The sequence below is a fragment of the Nannospalax galili genome, unplaced genomic scaffold (genome assembly GCF_000622305.1).
Source record: "Nannospalax galili isolate Female #2095 unplaced genomic scaffold, S.galili_v1.0 scaffold543, whole genome shotgun sequence".
Lineage (NCBI taxonomy): Eukaryota > Metazoa > Chordata > Mammalia > Rodentia > Spalacidae > Nannospalax > Nannospalax galili.
In genome coordinates, this window is record NW_008352270.1 from 1,374,635 (window position 1) to 1,399,271 (window position 24,637).

The 24,637-nt window shown below is 42.0% G+C and overlaps 1 protein-coding gene across 3 annotated transcripts in view; it reads right to left on the reverse strand.

The window, feature by feature from the left end:
* The window catches only part of Kif26b (kinesin family member 26B), a 499,922-nt gene that overhangs the window by 221,209 nt on the left and 254,076 nt on the right, over positions 1-24,637 (reverse strand). The gene's annotated exons all lie outside the window — the stretch shown is intronic.

A 24,637-nucleotide genomic window follows, 5' to 3' on the forward strand; every position in this document is an offset into this window, starting at 1 on the left:
ACAGGGTTTATACTGAGTTCAATATTGTATAACTGTATTAATTCAACTGTAAACCTAAAAATTTACAGCCAATTTTGGAAGAGAAGCATCTTAGCTCTGGAAATTGTTATTATTGAAAATGTTAAAGCTGTAATGAAATGCTTCTTCTAAAAAAAAATAGAACAGGCAAATATTTTAAATGATATGGTCCCTGATTAGTCAAAAGGCATAAAGTTTCAATTAAGTGGGAGGAATCAGTTCTGATGGCCTAGTGATTACACTAATAACCCAGTGACAATAGTTAATAATGTATGGTATTGCCTCAAAAGTATGAAAAGAGCAAACTCTAAGTGTTCTCATCCCCAAGAAATAAGTATGTGAGGGGCTAGATATGCTCATCCACCTGATTTAGTCATTCTATAACACACATGTGTAGCATAACATCACATCATACCCCACCAAATATACAGCTGTTATATGTCAGGGCCAAGAAAATGGCTCCATATATAAAAGCATTTACACCCAAGACTCATGACCTGAGTCCAGGTCACTAAACCCTATAGAAAAGCCAGACGTGGTAGTGCATGTCTATAATCCCACACTCCTACTACAAAATGAGAATTGGAGTCAGGAACATCCTGGGAAGCTAAGGATCAGCTATCCTGGAGGATTCAGCACAGCAACAAACAAGAAAGATCTTGCTTCAAACAAGGTGGAAGGCAAGAACTAACCAACATCCATGGTCGTTCTCTGACCTCCATGTGTGGGCCACAGCAAGTGCATGCCCTCACACACAAACACATACACAAACACACACAAAGATACATACCACACATACACAATAATAAATATTTTAAATAATAAATTATATGCTTTCATAAAAGGAGACACAACAGCTATTAAAGGGGATGATGTATTATAATGAGATTGAATTTCCAAAAATGGCTCAACTGTCCTCAGATCAACTTTGCCAACCCATGATCTAAGAGAAAAATGATGAATTCAATTCTACTTTAATAACATTTTTGAAATAACCTAGGACCATTCTGGATTTCCTTATCTTCCATTGGTGACAGGCAGAAAAAAAAGTTAGGGGAAGAGGAAGCGACTTTAGGATACAGATTTTACATTTCACATTTCAGAAAAAATTTTTGTCCTTCTGTGTACTATAATGCAAAATAGAGGCAGCCTAGTTCCAGATCTACAGTACTGTTTTAAATCATTTTCTATTTCTGATTCCTCATTCTGTTTTATTTTCTTTTTGATTAACATGTATTAAATGTACATAGTGGGGTCTATCATGATATCGAAATTGATAAATACCACACACACTGATGAATTCAAAGCTCTCTTCATCTACCCCATTGGCCCTCACATTCTTCTGAAACTCTAGTCATCACTGTTTTATATTCAAATCAACATTTTATTTTCTCCCACACCTGAGACAGAATATTAGGATATTTGTCTTTTTGTTTGTCTTATGTTACTTTAACATAATGTCTTCCAATTCCACCTGTTTTTTTTTTAAAAAAGATAGGATTTTATTATATTTTATGGTGGAATGATACTGCATTGTGTATATAGACCACATTTTATCCATCTATTCATTGACAGGCACCTAGCATCTACAGCCAACTAATTCTCAAAAGCCTGATCCATGTGGTGCTAGGAAAACTGGATTTCCACATGTGGACTATCAAAAATAGATCCCCCTCACTCTGTATAATGGATCTCCACATGTGGAATACTGAACATAGATCCCTCTCACTCTGTATAAAGTCAACTCAAAATGGATCAAAACCCTAAATTTAAGACCTGATGGGCTGGAATATAGCTCAGAGGTTGAACACTTGCCTAGCACGTGTGAGTCTCTAGGTTCAATCCTTAGTACCAGAAGAGATAAAACAAAAAGGAAAATAAAGCCAAATGAAACAAACACAAACCTCATCCAAAACTCTAAAACTACTAAAATAAAACGTAAGATAAACACTTGAAAATATTAGTGTAGACAGTGTTTTATTAAAATTTTTGTTTTATTTGTTTATTATATTCATTTTGTTTTTTAGAAACAAGTTCCTGCCTCAAACTTACTATGTAGACCAGGTTGACCTGAACTCAAAGCAATCCTTCCTCAGTCTCCCAAGTACTGAGATGACAGGCAAGAGCCATCATGCTCAGCTAATGATTTTGTTATATAACCCCAAAATCACAGGAAACAAAAGCAAAAATAGGCAAATGGGCTCTTATCAAAATATAAGGCATCAGTTTGAGGTGGGTTTTTTTTTTTTTTTTGTCTTTTTGAGACAGGGTCTCTCTGTAGCCCCAGCTGTCCTGGAAGCCACTATGTAGACCAGGCTGGCCTTGAACTCACAGAGATCTGCCTGCCTCTGCCTCCCGAGTGCTGGGATAAAGGTATGCGCCACCACGCCCGGCTCTCAGTTTGAGGTTTTTATTCCATTCTTCCAATATTTTCTTTTGTTGCTGCTTTAGAACTTAGCTCTGGTTTGGGGTTAAGAACTTAGTTGTTCTTCTAGATCAGATGACCATAAAATACCCATTCGTTCTTTCATCTACGCATCAACCCCTAAGATCTCTATGGCTGGGTCCTGTCTGCCTGCATAGTCTATATCATCTTCCAAAGTAAGTTGCAGTGCTGACACATGGATATGCTATGTTTTGTGTGCAGTGGTGTTGGTTTGGGGCAGTCTTAAGAAAGGCACAAGGCATTCAGAGGTTCTGACTGTTTCTCTGATTACATTCTCAGTAGACAAGGCTAACCTCAGGGATAATATAACCATGGAATTCTAACCTCTGGTCCATAGGAAGTAAAAAGATTAAAAAGATAACTAGGAAGCCAAAGGAGTTAGAAACTCAACCTGAAAACAGACTACAACCAAAACCAAAACAGAAGACATAGGTGGACTGCTGGACTTACAGAAGCTACTGATTAACTCACTTGGATTTTCATTTTCCAGCCCACAGGATGGAAATAATTGGCTGTTTGCAAACAAAATGCAGAAAGAGGCAATGCTTCATCTAAAGCTGTAATTAGTGTGTCAATGCCATGTCTGTGATGTGTGCACACAAAGAAAGATGTGTTCCTGCTGAAGCGGCTTCCTCTTCCACCTCTGCCTACTCCTTCCAAAATGGGTCTGGGCAACAGAAGGCAGTGGAAATCAGGCTGCAGTCTGACGGCGGTAAGACCTGTTCATGACATAGTCCTACTGACAGACCTGTAAGATGCTAGTGGAAATGATGGGCCTAGGGAAATTACCACGTGGAGAGATTAATTCTGTGCTTTTATTTGCTGGCAAAGGATGCTAACATTTCTCCTAACTGGGCTCACGTCATATTTGATGAATGTTCAAACATGATTGTACCAGCAGCATTTTCTCTGAAAATTGCAGCGATTACTCATTAGTAAATGAGGGCCCTTGGGCAAAGAATCTGCTCAGAAGACTGAGTACCATGTTACCAACACATGCAACAAATTAATCCTGAAAGTTTGGCACTTAGAATGGGGATTAAAGTGTTGCAATTAAAATTTACATGTACAAGATTATATCCATTATTGCTCCTAAAAAGCTTATTTGACCTTTCTATGGCAAGTTGTCTGTCCTAGGCTAAAAGAAATGAAAAGCACATGAAGATAGAGCTGGTATGTCTCCATGAACAAACAGGAAGATGGAAGCATGCATGGCTGGCATGTTACATGCAGAGCCTGGAATGGAGTCTTTGATCAGTCACTCACCAGTGGGTGTTGGACAAATTCATCAACAGCTGCTTGTTCTCCTAACTATGGAACAGCAATATCCTCTTCTTTCTGAGACGTCTTTGGCTGATGTCTTTGTACTACTTTAAACAGTGTACCTGGTGTCTTGCTATCATATGGAGCTGGGACTACAGTTAAGAGATGGGATTGAGAATAATTAAATGGGTCCCTGCCTCTTGCTGTGAAACCCTGGGCAAGATCCCTGAATGCTTTATTATCTCAGTTTCCCAAACCATACGATGCACAGGTAGAGAGCAAATATGTTGGATAGTGTAAAACTGTTAGAATAGTTTTGGCCCATTAGCACTCAAAAATAGTAACTGCAGGGCTGGAGAGATGGCTCAGCAGTTAAGAACACTGGTTGTTCTTGCAGAAGAACCGGGTTCAAATCCCAGCACCCACATGGCAGCTAACAACTGTGTAACTCCAGTCCCAGGGGATCTGACAGCCTCTTCTGAGCTCCACGGACACTGCACAACACGGGTGCACTTACCTACATGCAGGCAATACATGCATACACATTAAATAAAAATAATAAAATTAAAAAAAAATACTAACCTCCATAATTTATGCAAAATGTCCTCAGGGAAAACTCATGCATTTCTCTACTACCATAAAACATGAAAAACAATTTGGCACTTTCTAGAAGAGGAGGAGGCACACGTGCCTATGATTTGGCAACCCCATTATTACCTTTGATACGAATATGTACACGGGGAAGGTGGTGATGAACAGCGTTCATGGAAGTGTGCGCAAATATGAAGTATTGAAACGAGAATGAGAGTAAGAAGATAAATAAGCTGTGACATTTCCTTAGGACAGAATACTATGAAATGGATCGGCCCCCCAAATTAAGATGTACAAGACTGAGATGAGATGGCATAAAGGTCTGTGGGGGCTTTGATTACACATTACATTGTTCTATTCACATTTTGTCAATACAAATATTGCTTAACCTGAAAATTTTCTGAGTGTAGTGTTTATGTTGCTGCTTGTGGGTGGGTTGTTTGTTTTGAGGCACGGTATCATTTTGTAGCCCAGGTCTCAGACTCATGCTCCTCCTGCCTCAGCCCCCTGAGTTTTGGAATTACAGGTGTAATTCTATACCCATCTTGTACTTTTGTTTTGGTTGGTAATATCTAATATCTGTCCTCTGTGAAACTTATGTGAAATATTGTTTATTTTATCTTCTAGATTCCTTTCCTAGAACAATTTATTATAAAAGTTTTCTGTATTAGAACTCCTAATGGACTAAAAATTCTCATTTTAGCTTTACTAATCAACATTGTACATCAATGACATATTTAGATAATGGATCATTCTCTCATTAAAAAGCATTTATGTAGTCCCTTGAGTATGCACAGTTCTGTGCCAGGGTTGGGAAATCATAATGGGGTCATACTAGAAGGGGAGACTGGCTATTGCAGCTTCATTAAAATTTAAAATATTTTGGTAACTTGGTTCATACTGTAATTCTACAGTTCTTAAAAATCACTATGAAAACACCAAATATCCTCATAGAAGTATGAATGAAAGAAAAGATACCACAAAAATCAGCAGAAGAATTTAATGGCTGGTCAATACATGAAAACTATTAATCAATGACTAGATACAGGGAAAATTTTCAAACAATATATCATTTTAAACTATCAAAATGCAAAGACAACATTCAATATTGGTACAAGCTCAGGAAGCTGGGAACTCGTAGCACTGGTATATAATCTGGCCTTATGTACCAAACATCTTCATAATTATCAATAGGCTTTGACCCAATGACTCCCCTGCTAGATTTATAGATGAAAGGAAGTAGAGATATGCTCAAAGATTTGTGTGCAAGGATAGTCACAGAGGCAGCATTTATCAAAGCAAAGCACTTAAATATACAGCAGGGGAGTCATGAAATACGATGTAATCCACGTAATGAAGTAATCAGCAGGCTCACGTGTATTTATTTTTCACTTCATATGAAATGACATAGACAGACATTCAAGAAAAAAAATGTTAGCTGAGCATATTTTGCATACACAGAGGACTCTGTTTCTCTAAAAGAATTAGACAGTTACCCTCCATGTCCACTGGGATTGTTCCAGGACCCCCTGCAGAGACTCCCAATCTACAGATGCTTCAGTGCTCTGTAGAAAACAGGACATCTTTATAAGAGAAGAGGTTCAGTGAAGGTCACAGCACCACTGAGTGGCTGTCACCCTGAGGGTGGACCATCCTGAGAAAACCACCAAGGCCTGACACCCACTGTGGACCTGCTGTGATAGTTCTGCCTGACCAAGGAGACCACAGTATTCTAGGCAACACGCACTCTCTCTCTCCTTCACACTTTGGGTCTTCTTGACCTTTCATCCCTCTGTATCCAACTGGGTTTCTCTCAGGGGTTGGGAGAAGGCGGCTAGAGAGAAGTTCTCTCTTGGCACCATACTTGGGCACTTTCTTATACTGCAACTATAGACACTAACGTGGTATTGGCCTTTAAAAGTAAAGATGCTCAAGGGCTCAAGACTAATTCTATTCAATTCAGATCAAGTAAGGGCTGCTACTGAGAGGTCATGTTACTGTAAATATGATCTGGAGTCAGCCTGGGCCAGGCATGCAAAGACAGACCAATGAGCAGGGCAAAGGGCTCCAATAGACAAAAATCTCATTTTCAAATGCTTAAAAACATCCTGGGTGTGACTGTGTGTACCTGTAATCACAGCAAGTATTTCTTGGGGAATAGAAACAGGAGCATTAAAAATTTGAGGCTAGCCTGGGTTACATAGTAAGTTAAGAGTGCTCAAAATGCCAAAAACAAACAAATAATACATACCGAGAGCACCTAGCATCTATTTCTCCCTGAACTCACACATTTGTCCCAAATAAGTTAGTCATAGTCTAAAGAGACTTTGGCTTTATAGAGGGACTATGAGATGCCTAGGCAGTAATCCATGTTAGAAAGCCAACCTCAGCTGAGAGTCATTTTCATTTAGAAAGTACCCACGATGCTAACAATAGAAAAGAGAGGAAAGGAAACGGGGAAATGGGAGTGGGGCCTCTCTCTTCACTGAGAACCGGGGCCATTTCTGGGGCAGGGCAGGTCTTTCCCACCGAGCCTGCTCATTGCTTTCTTCAATGCTTACCTGAAGAAGCAGTTTGCTGACAAAGCGCTTTCAGATTCATTGTCTGGAGGCTCCCATTGGAAGGTATCAACAGAAAACACTAAGTTCTGTTCAGCTGGGGCCTTCCCTGCACTGTTATTGATGCCTTTGAGCGCCTCAGAGGGAGACAAAGGAAGAAAACCTGCTGGACCAAAGCGTGCTTTTCTGTTTCCTGTTCATGGAACAAGGTGTGCAGGGAGAAGAATGCAAGAAGGGGCAGGTAAGGCCAAACCCCAGCTGGATTTGTTTTCCACTGTTCTTCAGATTAGCCTCCCTAGGTGCTCGACAACACAGATGCGAGAACTAGCTAGAAGAAAACTAAGAAGGCAGCTCAAATGCTACTTAGCTGCTTGAAGGAAGCCAGGCTGGTTGGTACAGTGACTACAGTAGCCCCCTCATCCACAGTTCCAGTGCCCTGTGATCAACTGCAGCCCTTAAATAGTAAATGGAACATACAAGAAATAAGCAATTTGTGAGTTTTAGGTTGCACCTGTTCAGAGTAGCATGATAAAATCTCATGCCATCCCCTTCATCCTTCCTGGGCCACGAATTGTCCTGCTGGCCAGCATATCCCTTCTGTATATGATACCCACCTACTGAGTGGCCAACTTGGCTATCAGTTCAACCTTCATCCTATCAGCACTGGTGTTCAAGCAATCCTCACATGGTAACCTGATGCTACAATATACAGTGACACCATTTAGTTCCCTTTATCATTGTACAGGTCATCTCACAGCAATCCAAGAAAGGTAAGCACAGATCAATAAGATACTTTGAGAAAGAGACCATATTCACATATCTTTTATTACAGCATACTATAATCATTGTATTTTACTATTAGTTATTGTTAATTTTTTACCATATTTAGCGATACACTGTAGGAAGTAACATAACATACGCACGGTTTGGTACTATCCATGGTTTCAGGCATCCACAGCGGGTATGTATTCCAATAGTGGGAATCACTGTATGAGGTTATGGCAAGAATCACAAAAAAACAAACTACAAGGAGACTCCTCTTCTTCATAGAACAGCTAAATAATTCGCTTTTTCATTCATAAAACTTACAGAGATTTGAATAGACATTTCTCCAAAGAAGATAATTGAATGGCCAATAAATACATGAAGATGTGATCAATGTCATTAATTATTAGGGAAAGCAAATAAAAATCGTGAGATACAATCTCACAACTACTAGGATACTTGGGATTTTAAAAAATGGCAAGAATGTGAAAAATACAAGCCCCCGTGCATTGCTGGGAGAAATGTAAATGGCGTGCCTGTATGGGAAATAAGTGTGCAGCTCCTCAGAAAGCCACATGGAATTGCCTGCCTGAGCTCGGCAATTCTACTCATAGGTGAGGTCCCAAAGATGTTAACACAGAGACCTAGAGAGATGTTTGCATGATGGTATTCAGAATGGCTTTCTTCCACAATAGTGCCAAAGGTGAAACCAACCCAAATGTCCAGGAACAGATGAACAGATAAAATGTGGTGTATTATGCCCATACAATGGAACATTCCGCAGGTGCTGCATTGCCACTCCATTGGCAAACCTTAAAAGCATTAGGTCAGCAGAGTGCAAAGAAACCAGCCACACAAAGGACAAATACTGTGTGATCCCACTTGTATGAAATACCCAGAAGAGGTAAATCTGTAGAGATAGATGATAGATTAGAGGTTACCATATGCATGAGGACTTATTGCTTAGTGATTACAGAGTATTTTTTTGGAGTGATGAAAGTTCTGGAAACAGAGTGATGATAGTTGCATAGCATTATGAATGTATGTCATTAAATTGTATACTTTAAAATGTTCAAAGCATGTATCTGTATATATTATATATATAATTCTTTTAAAATAAAGAGATCTAAATGCATTTCTGTCATACTATACACCCAGAAGATAGAGCATACATATTTTCAATGAATTTCATAAGAATTTACTATACATTTACTATGTAAATTCATAGGAATTTATTATACATTTAAAAATCACAGAGGAAACCTCTACAAAATAAGTCCAATGAATAAATAATAAATAAAAAATTGGGACTAAGGAGATGGCTCAGTGAGAAGTGTTTGCTACATGTGTGAGGACTTCAGTTTGAATCCCCAGAACCCACATAAAAGCTGGACACAGTAATGTATAACCAGTACTCCTGCACGGAGATGGGAGGCAGAGACAGGAAACTCATGCAGTGCTCGGGCAGGTAGCCAGGCAAGACCAGTGCAACAGCAACAAAGAGACCCTGCTTCAAGCAAGTACATCCCAAACAAGGATGGACTTGAGGTTGTCCTCTGCTTCCCACACAGTTGACATGGAACCTGGGCGCCTGCATTCACACACACACAAATGGACACAAACACACATATGCATACACGGACATATACACTGCACACACACACACACACACACACACACACAAATAAAATGATATATAATAAACAAATAGAAACAATATTTTCTTATCACAATGTACTAAAACCATAAAGAAACTTAAAGTGATAAATCAAAAAGGCTCTTCTTGACTGAGTGTACAACTCTGCAAAGGAGAACTTACCTGACCTGTATGAGGCCCTGGAGTCCACCCCCTGCACTGGGGGAGGGAGGCCCTCTTCTTCCTGGAACTTTAAATTTTCTAATTTTTAAAATATAGCTTATATTAAATAAAACAGGGGATGTTAACAAAACAGCACATATCAGAATCTATAAAATACAATTAATGCAGTTAACATCAGAAAATTTGTAACCTATTTCTATTTTTAAAATGCATTAAATCCCAAGTTCTTGAAGTTTGAGGAAACGACAATAACAATCAAAAGGAAATAGAAGGAAAGAAATAATAAAATTAAAACCAGAAATCAGTAAGATAGGAAACAGAAAACCCGGAGAACCAATAAAAATCAAATCAGAGTGCTTGTTCTCTGAAAAAGCAAAATGCATCCTTTCCCCTACAGAGCATGTAATGACATCACAGAGAGTGAACTGGTTCCCACAGGAAAGCTTAACCCAAGCAATCTAAATCTAGTGAGACATTCCTTAGAAGTTCATACCCTATCTTTAAAATTATTTCAAATTTGATATTCTACATAATATCCTTTTGGGTTTTATTGTAGAAAAAAAAATGTTCCCTCCTCCTTATTTAAGAAGGTGTGCCATACTGCCCAGCCTCTTAGAGCCTGTGTCATATTACTCTATGCCCTGGAGGTACAGTTATCCCCACTTGGTGAGACCCCCTCAGTAGTAGCACAGACTACCCCCACCTTGGAGGTCTAACCCCACTGATTCCTTACTTTCCCAATAAGAAGGTTAATCAACTCAGACCAGAGGTACCAAAATCAGTGGTAGCAGAACCGGAGCCATAGCTCTGTGTCTTCACTCTCATCCTGCCACTGTACCCGCTGGACAGTACCCTAAATTTTACACAAAGGTTGATGGAAAAGGATTTAACTACTTTGTCTGTCTAATGAGCATCACTCCTTCATCCTTCTAATATTAAAAAGGAGCAAAACTGACTCATTCTGCCCTTCAGAATACCCATAGCAACAGTGAAATCCTCATCACCCCAGTCAGCCAACATGGGAGGCAAGAACACTCCCTCAGCCTTGGGAAGTCAGGGATCTGGAACGAGCCGCTCAATTTCTAGTTGGACAGGGAATGCAATTTACAGATGTAACCATGAGTCAACAGAAGACAATGAAAGAAAATGACCACCAAAAATACCAACTGGAGGAAGAAATGGATGGTTGCAAGAGGTCTAGCAGAAAGAAACAAAGCTGCCACATTCTGCCCAGACACAGGGCAGCTGGGCTTGTACTGCACCCTTAGTGCTGCTCGATGCCAAACACACTCAAAGAACAGCCTGCTACATTTTTTTCTCTTTCATCAATAATAACACATTCACCAAGGCCAGACATCATTTCTGGGTATAAGCATGGGAAAGTAGATCCCATGTAGGGTAATCCCACTTGCAATCTACCTATTAGCAGCAAGCGGTGGTAATATTGCATAAGGTTATAAGCATAGTGTAACATGTATCTTATGGTAGGTGAATGTCCTTGGGATAAGCTGTCATTTAAAAATATATATTTTTGTGGGTTTTGTAGTTATCTTTCTTTCCCTCCAGCAGTGAGGTATCAAGGCTATTTCACTTCCTCATCAACCAGAGGTTTTAACATAATCTTGATTACAAAGTTCCATACCCCAGCCTAAAATGGAAAAGTCATTATAATTTCCGTCTCCCATTATGTTGTTTGTAAAGAGCTTTAGGCCAGACAGGTGTTGAGTGTACACATTTCCCTGCTCTTGGGAACTCATCTGATAAACAGTACAAAGTGGAAATGTATGTGGGCTAGGGAGGAGGTGTTTAAATGGGGCTCTTACAGCACACTGGATCATGCGAACTGGCTCTAAGAAGGAAAAAGAGGCCCTCCAGATCCTGCCACAGTGGAAGGCATGGCCGGATACTCCATAGACAGGCAAATCATGTGAAGCCCCCCCCCGAAACAAAATTATCAGGGGAAATGTGTTTCCTTTGTGGTGTGTCCAGCTAGTCTCCAGGCTTGCAAGTAGAGCTCCTTGATTTTTGGAAACATCCTGCTTTTTTTCTTCACTTGACTGCCCTCAGCCTGTGTGAATCACTTCCAGATGACAGTGAATCCAGGGGATGCAGAATGAAAAAATAGTGCCATCCCTGATGCTGAGGGTAGCTGTGGGCTCCGGTCCTATTCTTCTAACATGTACATAGTCTGCTGCTACATTTCTTTACTTCAAAACCCATGTGCTGCTGTTCTGGACATGCAGGCCAAAAGCAGCAACGCAGAATCGATCGTCCTGTGTGCATATGCTCATCTGAATAGCCTCCTGTTTTGGGCACTGGAAGTTCTCAGCTCTGGGAATGTCTGACTGTATTTTGTATTGCTCTAAGGATATAATTGCTACCAGATGCTTTGGGCCTTAAAAGTCACAAGACTAACCAGGTGCACTGGCACATGTCTGTAATTCCAGTATTTGGGAGGTATAAGCAGGAGGATCAGGAGTAAAAAGTTAGCCTTGGATTCATTGTGAGTTTACGGTCAGCCTGGATTGCATGAAAAAAATAAATAAAACAAAACAAAAACTCACAAGGCTTACATAGCAGTCAAAGGCTAACAGACCACTGTATCTAGACTCCACAGATATGGATAAATACATCTTTGAATGGGTAGATAGCATGATATTATTAAAATTCAAAGTAACTCTATGCATATAAGATGACATTCAACACTTTAACCTTAGGTTATGGCCCCAAATCTACAATTAAACTACAGCTATCAAACTCCAAGTCAGACTGAGAAGGGTTGTGGACTGTTGTGATTACTAATCCTGTGTGTCAACTTGACTGGATCTGGGATTAACTGAAATGAGAGAGAGCTTCTTAATTGGATCATCTGAAGCTGGAAGACACTCCCTAAATGTAAGTGTTACCTTCTGATCGCAGCCTATATTAAAGGCCATGGCAGAGGAGAACGCCTGGCTTCTTGCTGCTTGCCTTCTCTCTCGCTGGTGAGTTCATCTTGCTGCTGCAGACTGAAGACTAGCTGATCTTTTGGAATTTGTCAGACCTTCAGTGCCAGAGTGGGACTACTAAAACATCCAGCCTCATGGACTGAGCGACTACGGATTCTCAGCCTCTCCAGTGTGGTGCAACCATTGCTAGACTACTCGGACTCTATCCTGTGAGCTAAGCTGATAAATCTCTATACAAATATATTCATTATACTGGTTCTGTTTCTTTGGAGAACCCTAATACAACTGTTTTATGACATTTACACCAAGAAAACCCCAAAGGCTCCTCCAGTTTTTTTGAGCATCCACCTTATCTCACAAGACCTATATTAATTTGTCCCTAATACGATCAGTTCTTGTCTTAGTCTACTCCTGCTGCTATAACAAAGCACCTTAGACTGAATAATTAGCAAACAACTGAAGTCTTTGCTCACAGTTCTGGAGATTGGGAAGTGTAAGATCAAGACAACAGCAAACTCATTGTCTGATGAGCCCACTCACAGATGAGGCCTATACCTCCTCACTTGGTGGAAGGGATGACAAGCTCCCTTGGGGCTCTTTGATAAAGTTACCAGTCTCACTCATAGGAGTAGAGTCCCCATGACCTCATCACCTCCTCAAGACCCCAAGGTTTAATACTAGCATTAGGGATTAAGTCTGATACAGGAGTTTGGGGGCAGATATCAGCATTCAAACCATAGGAACCTTTATTAAGAAATATGATTCCCCCTCCCAGTGCTCAGCATTCTTGTGCACTGTAGATATTTTCATTCTAGTACTCTGTAGATACTTTAAACACACAAAAAACAAGTTGTATTGATTTAATTAAAACATTAAGACTAGGACATTTACCCATGAAATCCTTAGCACTACCAGTCAAATGACCTACATAGAACAGCAAAGTACCTGACAGCTATCTAATTGAACATCGGCCAGTACCATAGCAGCCCCGTCACATACGCCAGCAATGCACAGACCCAAGAAGAGCCAGCCGAGTCCTTCCCACAGCAGTTAGCAAACAGGCAAAGCTGAAGCTGAAGCCAGAGTTATATCTGAAAAGCAAATTATCAACCAACCAACCAATCAATCCAATGACATACTGAAACTCTAGAGTGTTCATGACATACGTGTCTTTATGGAAGAGAACATGGGCTGACGTTAGGGGCTCTGTCTCCAAGTATGAAAGAAAATGAAATTTTCTTGCTAAATATAATAGAACCTTCTTTTCTCTTCTGGGATCCACTGCGACGTCTGTGAGGACTCCTTAGAAATAGCAGTAGTGATTTGTCTGTATGAGAGGGGCTGGAGTTCTCAGATTCTCTGCAAACCGGGAGAAAGCAGAATTTTCAATGGTATCAGAGACCTCTCTGGGGAGACTGCTGCCATGATATAAACACTTCATAAGAGTTTCTGTATGATAGGCTTTTAAAGATTATTACTCTTTGTTTAAAAATGTTTTATTATTTTTATTTGATGTGAGTATATTACCTGTAGGTGCACCGGTGTCATGCAATGCTGAAGGAGGTCAGAAGAAGGCATCAGATCCCCTGGAACTGGAGCTATGGACAGTTGCTAGTTGCCATGTGGGAGCTGGGAACAAAACCTGGGTCCTCTGCAAGAGCAGCCAGTGCTTTTAACTGCTGAGCCATCTCTCCAGGCCCTAAAAATTATTTTTCTTTAGATTACTCTTAAATATAGTAGTTACAATTTGGAGTCCTCATAATTAAGATCCAGGGCCTCACAGTTACTAAAAAGAGGTGACCTTTGAGGATTAAAAACCTTATTGTGAACTAGTAGACCGAGAGCACACGCATGACACTTTTCTGAAGCACTCTTGAGCTAGTCCATCTACATGGTCATTCTGTTTCCAAGGCAACACCTTCTGAGACTAAATCTTCCTCACTTCTTGTCCTGTGCTCCTTTTTACTTTTCTTGGCTAGCACTATAAAACTTAGGCACCTTCTGGAGAAGCAAACCCAGTGTGTACCCTAATGGCTTTATCTGTGCTGAGGTGAGTGGGACAGGAACAGATGCTGCTGCTCAAATGAAAGTCCTTGGAACGCATGTCAAGAGTCATTTTGCAAGGGAGGAAGCCTGTGGGAATTGCAATGTGGTTGAGGGGGCTCTGAAACTGGAAGACGGGGATTCTGGGAAGATAGTGGAATGTCTGACAGATGGCAGTGGTGGGGGCCATAGGCTGGGAGTCAACTGTTAAGGCTTGAATGTGCTCCCCAAGTTTGTTTAACGGAAATTTAATCCAAAGCAAGAGTTGAAGGGTAGGACCTTTAATAGTTAAGTCATCAGTGCTCTGTCCCGGTGAATGGACTAATGCTGCTAATGCAGGAGTGAGTTAGCTATTGTATAAGTTCCTGATAATAGGAGCATTTAGTCCCCTTCTGCAGACTCCCAGCCCTTCCCCAAGCCCAAGTGATACCATCAGCATGCTATGATGCAGTGATGCACGAGGTCTTCACCCCCAGGATTCAGGATTTCCCAACATCCAAATCTATAAGAAATAAGTGTGTTCTTTATACATTACCCTCAAGTATTTTGTTAGAGCTTCACAGAATGGGCTAAGACTGCAGCTCTGCAGCAGGGGCCTTCTAGGTGCCTTGGGCATGAGAGACAGTCAGAGACTAGTAGGTGGGACTTCCAGAGCATCTTCTGAAGGGATCCTCGAGTACAAACTAGGTTCACTAGGTTGAGGATCAACTTTGCTTCTTCTCATGGAAAATTTTGAATATATACAAACATAGTCTAAATAGGTACCGCCCAGCTTCCATGGTCATACACCTCTAAGAGGTCTTATTGGTGTTCACCTCACTCTTCTCTATTATCGTTCTTATAAAGAAATTCCCACAATCATAACATTTTAACTGTTAAGTACTTCAGTGCCTAACTTTAAAGAATAAGTGCACTTAGAGAAACTCTAATTCCATGACCATCATAGAAACACTTTAATGTATTGCCTCTTAAATTTGCTTCCCAGGCTCTTTCCATTGTATTTTTCAGGCTGAGATTGCCCAAAGTCCCATCATACTCCCTCTACCAGCCCCAAGGAGGACAAACACAACATTAAAGCCACATAACACGCTTGGTTTCTGGAGTCCTGTATGTTGACAGATGTGACCAATATGCAGTAAGGAAAGGATGGAGCAGATCCTGCTGGAAAATTACCCAGGAACGTGGCGCTTGTGCTCCACTGAGACACCTACCCCATAGTCAAGAGCTGATGTTTTTCTAACAGAAGCGATCTGCTTTCACTCAAAATGTTTCTATGGATTCCTATACTACAGAATGTTGCTGCAGGCAGTTATTGGCTTTGAAGAGAGGTGCATATGGACTCTGGCACCTGCAGCACTTCACAACACAGCATGGGTTCAAATGGGGAAGCTCCCTCTCTTGGGCAAACCCTCACTTTTCTTTTTCCCTTTTTGGCGTCCACTTCATATCAGTTTACTTAGCAACAGCTTCCTTTGATTCTTAAAAGGTAAAAGCTTGCCTTGTCCTATTATACTATCCAACACAAAACAGCCTAGCATTCTACTTTGTGCTGACTTGAACTCAGGAAAATCAACACTCTTCCTGGAAATACAGCTGACTTGGGGTGGCTGGTTAGTTTTGTTGTCTTCTCCTATCTTGCTGGCCTACTCTCCTGCCAGCTAGCTGGGTGCTGAGGACAGACAGGTGTAGATGATGGCACTGCTGCCCGGATCCCAGGGTGCCACTTTTCTGCATGCTTCTGTGTCTAACAGTCAGCACCTCCACCTCTTTTGCAAAGGCTGCCCTGGGCTGCAGGAGGCTGCTCTGTCTGGGAGCTGGTTTTATAACTGCCTCTTCCTCACTGCAGCAGCCACAGGAGCTTAACAGGTAGAAGACAGCCCCCTCTGTGTAGCCCCAGGTCAGGACAACTCTGACACCTGTCAGAGTTCCCCAGTAGGGTCAGGTTGGAGCCATCTGCCACATTTTGCCTGAACTGTCTCCACCTTTAGCTTCTTTTCCTCTTCTTCTTCTTCCTCTTCCTCCTCCTCCTCCTCCCCCCCTCCTCCCCCCTCCTCGGAGCTTAACAGGTAGAAGACAGCCCCCTCTGTGTAGCCCCAGGTCAGGACAACTCTGACACCTGTCAGAGTTCCCCAGTAGGGTCAGGTTGGAGCCATCTGCCACATTTTGCCTGAACTGTCTCCACCTTTAGCTTCTTTTCCTCTTCTTCTTCTTCCTCTTCCTCCTCCTCCTCCTCCCCCCCTCCTCCCCCCTCCTCTCTTCAATGTCCTTTTAGTTCTTAAAATATCAGTGTTTCCAGAGGAGATACTACCTCTCTCAAATGATCAAATGATGCCAATCCCAGCAGTGTTGAATGGGAAGGGACTTGAGGCCAGTGAGATGTTGGTAAATCTTAAATACCTGGCTCTACAAAGCATGAAGACAGGAAGATTCTGGGATGTGGTACTTGGAAATTTCCATGGTTTAACCACGTCCCCATTACAATATATATTTTTTATTTTTATGTGTATGAGTGGTTTGCCTGCATGTATGTAAGTACACCACATTTCTGTAGTGCTCACAGAGGCCAGAGGAGGATGTCAGATCCCCTGGAACTGAAATTACAGACACTTATTAACTACCAAGTGGGTGTTGGAAACTGAATTCTGGTCCTGTGGAAAAGCAGCCAGTTCTTAACCACTGAGGCATCTCTTCAGCCCCAGAGCCGCATTCTTATTCCAGATGTACATCTGGGGAACTTCACCCAAACCCCCGCCTACAAGCCTCATCACTAATTTTGAATATTCTGGTAGATATTACCCCTTATCAACATACCTATGCATGGATACTCAGGTAGGACAAGAAAATGAAATATTTCTCGTGTATTTTCCATCTTTGCAGCGAGGTGACACAGGGCCACCAGGCCTAGGACTCTCAGCCCATCACTTGTCAGCAGCATGGCCTAGCAGTGTTCTTTAAGCAGTCCGAGGCTGTGTTCCACAGCATTGTTTTCACAGTGGTGAGAATGGCAAGCTCACGGTTGAGAGGAATCAGTGAGATAAACTACCCCACACCGGGCACGCAGCAGGTGCACAGTGACTGCCCACTAAATCTTAATCTGCATTTTTATGATGATGCTCTTTTGATCAGAATTGACCCCAGACTCATCAAAGGAGCCAGATGCCTCTGCAGTCCGGCTCCTCCCCAGTAGCCGCCTGCTTGAGCCTGTGGATTCTTTGTATTTCCAGGGACAGGAACCAGATGCTATCATAACTGCACGAAAAAAAATGGTCTCTCACCAAGAAAAAAGGCCCTTGACGGACGTTACTGGGGCTTTATGAGCCATCAAGTGCAACAGCTGTACAGTTCCAGGGAACGTTTCCACCCAGCAATTGTTAAGCAGCAGGCGATATTTTATTAACTTCTCCCCTCTGTTTAATGTGTTGTTCACCTTCTGCAGGGACGGTTAGCCTTGATTATCAATCTCTACATAAAAATATAGAATGTCCTGCTCTTGTTCCTCTTGGGGCTCTCTCTGTGTTGCTTGTTACCATTGGAATCACACCCTTGTTAGCTGAGTCGACTAAAACTTTTGCCCCCGGGAGCTGGTAGATGAAATGGGGGGAAGGGCAGGGAAGGAGGGGGAGTCTCGATAGACATGGAACATCAGAAAACTACAGGATCATAGCAAAAAGGTGCCAACAACAGAGAAAAGGTCTTGTTTGTTTGAAGTCGAGGTCCAGATGGGGAGAGTATATTTTTAAAACTATATCTTTCTATTGCTCCAAGACAGACTTGATGCTCCTGTCCCAAGGGAGCCATCAGGTTTCCTGAATCTTCACTTTCCAACATGAGCCCACACTCAGCTGCTTTGTGGTGATGGACACTGGACAGTAACACTACCTGCTCCATAGTCCTCTTACAAGTGATGGGAGATACCAGCTGTCTTGCTCTCCAGGCTCCAAGCACACAGACGGCTGGAGTTTGCAGTCCCAGAGCGGTGCTTTGGAATTCCACAGGAAGCCAGTGAGCAAATGCCAGGCTGTCACCTGTCTTCTTTGGAGGGACTACATTGATTTGGCTTTTCCCTCCCTTCCTGTCTTGTCTCCTTTGGGACATGAAACAATCCAGGTGCTGTGGCAGCAGCTGGGCATCTGCCATGCTGACATTCATAGCCGAATCCTGGGATGGCAGAGTGTACCTCCACCAGCCTGCCTCCTGAGAGACAAGGCTCAGCATAAGTGTGACATGCCCAAGGGGCTTCTCAATCCTTACCTGCTTTCAGCCAGCTTCAAGCATTTACCTCAAGCATTGTTACTTGATAAAAATGCTCAGGATAACATAGGTACTTTATAAATGCTATAGATGATGAGAGAATGAGACCAGGATGACCATCACAGTGGACTGGGGTCCTAGTACATTTGGCTGAGAATTCACTCTTCCTAAGATAACAGGTCATATTGTGAGGGTTCATAGACTCAGAAGTTGGGGACCTGCTTTCAAACGCCCCTCACTTTGTCTAGCTGCAACCAAATGGCCTGTCATCTTTGAATCAAACTGAACCCACACAATTATATTTGCAGTTGGAGCCACATCTTCAGGTGTGGAAGGAATACCATTTGCTTTTTGTTTTTCCCGAATGCTGCTTCTCCTGGGCTTAAGAGATAAACCCAAGGTTTATTGAATAATCTATCCATATGTTAAGTGAGATGCTCAGATTCCCCCTTAGATTCTGTCATTCATATTGAGGCGTCAGCCTAACTGCCTATTCCTCTGCAGAAGTTCCTCTAGCCCTTATCAGCCAAAAACAGCTCTCATCTTAAAGAAAATGAAATAGTCTGTTTTTGAGCCAAATGTGAGTGACCAAAGCCCAGTAACACAGATCTAGGTTGCCCCAAATAACATAGTCCAATGTGAAAGTAGTTTCATGAAGGTTTTATGGTTACAGTACAAAAGGTTATATATCAAGGCGTTTTCCAAATACATTGGTGGGCATCTCAGGTAGGTGGGCCACTGCAAAGCAGGGAAATATCTGCTATGGTTCCCAGATGCTATCTGGTGACATTCTTAGCGTTTGGGTTTTGGTTGGTTGCTAGCAGTCTGCTAGGTTAATACATCCCAAAGATTTTTTTGCCTGATAGTTGAAAGGATGTTAGGTCAGACACAGCAGCAGAGAGTGAAAGTCCATTAGGACTTGGCTCTCTGTCCATGACATTCCAACCATGTACAACCACAAAGTTCTAAACAGTCAAATGCTTTGTAGAATCTTCAACAAGAGTTTTTGTTTTCCAGACCACATTTCTTAGTGGTCTTGGCCTCCTTTTTATTTTGATTATGTTTTCAATGCTGGTGATGAAACACAGGGTCTCCTGCATACAAGGCACATATTCTACCACTGAAATGCCCGTTCTTTTTCAATTTTAAGGTGCTCTTGTTTATACTGCATAAGATCTTCTGTGTTCAAATAAACTTTTATTCTGTCCAAGGGCCGGATGACACCTTTTTAAACTCTATTTTCACCCTCCTTTTGATAACGTCCAACAAAGCTGGTTGTGGTTTGGCTCCCTAGTCATAATTCAGATGATTCAGTTCTTGGTTCATGTCCTTAGCTATGATGTGTCTCGGGCCAATTGTTTCCAAAGAATGGTTAGGGGCTGGGGAGATGCTTGGTCATTAAAGTGGTTACTGGGCAAGCCTGAGGACCTGAGTTTGGATTTTCAGAAACCATGGAAACACTGGACAAGGTACCACACAGTTACAATTGATAAGATGGGAGGCAGACAGAAGGATCCTGAGCTTGGTGGCTGTTGGCATAGCCTCCTTGGCAAAGTTCCGGGCCAATGGGAGACTCTGTCTCAACAGAAGGTAGAAGGTGGCCTGAGGAACAATACTTGAGGTTGTCCTCTGCCTTCCACATGCACCCCACACACATGCACCCACCACACAAATGCATACATTCCCCCCACTCAGTCACACAAGCTAGTAACACTAGAATGATTTGAATTATTTTACTATAGCTGTTTCTCCTTCTTACATAATTTCCTTACTCTGTTCTCCTTGCTATTTTACCTTAATGATTTTTTTTTATTTCCTGGGGGAATACAGCTCTAAATTTGGAGATTTCCCATAAAACTTTTTTATTATGCCTTGCAAAAATGCTAAATAAGACCAATTCCATGTTTTCCTAGGGATTCCTATTATTTACATATTCCTTTCTAAGGAAATGACGTTGATCCCAAACCTTTAGTCTCTCTAAGATAATTCACTTGCCTCTCAAAACACATTTTTTGTGCATTGAGTGTGTTTATGCATGTGTGCACATGTGATGTGTGTACATGTGTATGCTTACCCATGTAGATACTTATGGAGGCCAAAAGTTGATGTCAGAATGTCTCCCTCTGTGAGTCTCCACATTTTTTGAGACAGGGTCTCTCACTGAACCTAGAGCTCACTGTTTGGGCTAGACTGGCTGGCCAGGGGCTCCTGGTATCTACCTATCACTGCCCCCAGCACTGGAGTTACATGAGTACTGGGGGCCTGAACTCAGTCCTCAGGCTCTCACAATTAGCACTTACTGAGCCATCTCTCAGCTCCTCAACACATAGCATTAACATATAATTGTGTATCATAACCAGCAGAACTTGTTGAATTTTATCATCTGTTGTCAGTGAAGCACCCCTTTATGCATTATTCTTAAAAAAAAGCCAACATTCCAAAGTACAAGATGAAGTAAAAATGAAGATCTGTTCTTCTCTTCTCCTGTGGACTGTCTACTAGGAGTCTTAGTCCTGTAAGGTAGAACACAGCACTATGTGGCCTAGGTGACAAAAAATCCTTAGGAATGAGAAGAAACAAGTTTTCCAATCTCAGCTCTGGTATACAGACACTAAACACCTAAGGGGCCAATCAGATTCACCCCACCAATCCACCTGGTGTGTTATTTACAGACGTGGAGGCATTTCTGGTTTATGACGGAGTGAAGAATGAGGAACTGTGCCTGGGCTTTATTTCTGATGCCGTCGGACTTGTTTTAAATTTTATATAAAACCCCCAGACAAACAAAAGCAGAAAAGGAGAGAGGAAAAAAAAGCCCTGAGAAGAAATTCTTGGATTCTATTTCTCATGTACTCACTTCCCTTATCTTGAAGTATTTTTTGAAGCAAAGGTCAAAAAACCTGAGGTGAGTCACTGCGGATTTCAGAGCTGTGGGCGGAGACCTGGTTTAACTTGGTGCCCCCTATGCCTCTTTGGTGACAGAACCTGCACAGAATTACTGGGCTGTAATTTCAAAGCTCCAGGTGTAAAGGAAATACTCTTGTTATTTTAAATTTATGACTCCTGTAGCCATAGACTTGTTAGGAACCCCCTCCCCCGCAACGTGTAAAGAAATACTAGTGATGCTAAAATTTACTACAGCTGGACCAGCCCCCAGCCCTTTGCTTCCCCGATCCCACCCTCAACCAAGCAGCTCCGTAAATCAGCACTCCTCACATGCCTGTGTTCAACGGAAACAGAGAACATGCAAAGTAGTAAATTCACCACAGATTTCCGAGGCTGCGGTTAGCAATCAGTACCACAGAAAGGCAGAAACATCCATAGGAGCTATTTTTATGTTCTCTATCTTGAGTGTAAAATCTCAAGGAAAGTGCACTAGAAGACTCTCCGGCTTACTCTGTGTGCATATGTGTGTGTGCACGTGTGTGTGTTCTTGCTTTTATGTGTCTGAATGTGGACCTGTGCATGCCATGGTGTGTCTGTGGAGATCAGACAACAACCTTGGATGTTGGTCTTCTTGTTTCAACTGATTATTCCAGAATATCTGGCCCTGGAGCTTCAGGGAAATCTATCTCTACCTCCCACCTTGCCTGGTAGCCCTGGAATGGCTGACCCATACTTCTGCCTCCATCTTTGTGTGAGTTCTGCGGATTGGAATTCAAGTCCTCATGCTTGCTGCGGTGAGGGTGCACTTTGTCCACTGAGCCATCCTCTGAGCCCTAGATGTTGTTTTGATGGTATTTTCTATGTCAGTGGCTTCAGAGGAAAGCAGATTAGCCTCCATAGAGGAAGTGGACATTATCCAGTAAGATGCAAGTCTGAAGAAAAGGGGCTGAGTCTCTAAAAGGAAGGAATTCTGTCTTGCAACAAACCCTGGGTTCATCGTGCTGAGTAATATCAACTCTTACTGAAATTTCCAGCTCTGCAGATTTTATTTTTCTTGTCATTATTATTTTGTGGTACTGTGGATATAAGGCTTTGCACATGCTAGGCCAGGACTTTACATATTTTTCTTTTATTAATGTTAATATTTTGTGGTGCTAGGGATAGAACCCAGGGTTTTTCACATGCTAGGCAAGCACTCTACCATTCCCAGCTCCAGCCCTGCATCATAGACTACAAGCCCCTGCAACCACAGAAGTCTACTATGTGCACCAGAGGAAAGGCTGGCTGTGGACAGGCACTTCTCTGAGCCTGATGACAAATGTCTATCTTCCCAGGTGAGACTGTCCCTTCTGAGGACACTGCTGACAGCCAAGGGGACCGTGTAGCTGTCTCAAGGGGTCAGTGCTGACTAACCATCCTGAAAGCTTAAGAGGGAGGTATCAAAAGTATATTTCAGCAACACAACCTACAACTGAGAGGTTAGTCTCAGAAAACAAAGAAAGGAGCCCAGCAAGTGGTTGAGAAAAGAATCCTGACAATTGGACAATTCCTCCTGTTAAAAGAAGCATTCACCTGAGGAACCCAGTTGAACAAAAGTATTCAGTTCTCAGCAGAGTCTAGACTTAGAAGGAAGGCCTGCAGCCTCGGGGTGCAACAGCCATGATAGGGGCAGGTTTAGGAGACACTTATTCTGAAGTGAAAGATGGACTTCCCAGCAGGCAGGGGAGGCAGCTGACATACTCCATGGCATACACCAGCTATCCTAAGATGTGTTCACTAGATGCTCAGCTTTTGTAAGCCAGGAGCCCAGGCCTTTTGCTAGTACTCAAACATGTGAAGATGGAGTGAGCTAGACATGCACCTCTCTCCATGGATAGTACATTCAGGAAGGGGAGTCAGGCCATCAGTCTAGTAAACAAATGAAGAAGGTAATTTCTGATAATGACAGGTGCTGGGAATAGACCTTTAATTCTAAACCTCCCAAAGCCTCAGGTAAGTTCACACTGGATGTTTTTGTGAACCTCTCTGCCCTGAACTTGTGTGTTGTTTCTAATTGTCCCCTCATTGGATTGGGAGCTCCCTAATGGAATTAATTGCCTTTACTTATTTAATAGTGTCTTACGTATTTAATGCACTAGAGTATGGGCTACCAATGATGGTAGATGGATAGATGGATAGATGGATAACAATGGACAACTGATGGATGGATGGAAGAGAATACATACCCAGGATACAAGGTTCCCTCAGAAGCATCCTTGAAGTTGACAACTGGAGTGCCAGCCTACTTAAGAAGCCTGAGAGACATGGGGACTGTGCCTCAAAATTATTCAAGGAGAGCAGCAAGGGAGTAGGTTGTATATCCACAGGTCCCTGCCAGTGTTGTCTGGGAGCTAACAAGACTGTACCAACTAAACTGTAGTCAAGTGCCAGGGTTCCAGCAGCCAGTCAAAACCCTCAGGCATCATCATAGGTGTTGGACCATGAGAAGTATGAGGCTTTGTATAGAATAATGAGTGGCAATGAGTGGGGAGAGATTCTTCTCATGAACTTCTAAAAGGCCTTAGTGAACATGGCCTGAGGCAGGTCTGTAGAAGCAAAAAAGGAAAGGAGGCCTCTGAAGCGAGGCTGGACCAGCTAGGTCAGACTTTCCAGCACAATGGAATCTGACTCTCCGTCAAGACCTCCCCAGTGCTTAGCCTGATACTTAGAGCTTCTCAATAGTTAGAAACAAGATCTTTCTTTAATTTTTAAATGGACGCAGGTATCCAAAGTATAGATAGGGATGGCTGTATCATTCTTTCATCCTTAGAAAACACCTCTAAAATTCAGTATAACCAGGTTTTAAAAGCATTCTGGGAAAAAAAAAAAAAGCGCATTTTGTTTTTCCCACAAATGTTACCTCGACACTTTAGGTCGAGCACCAAGAGACAGCTATGATAATACATGGAAATTTATTTGAGAAAAATGAACCACATTTATTTTTCTGAAGCATCTAAAAGATTGGAAATAAATTCTGAATGATGGTTTATGTTTCAACATTTTTTTTTTT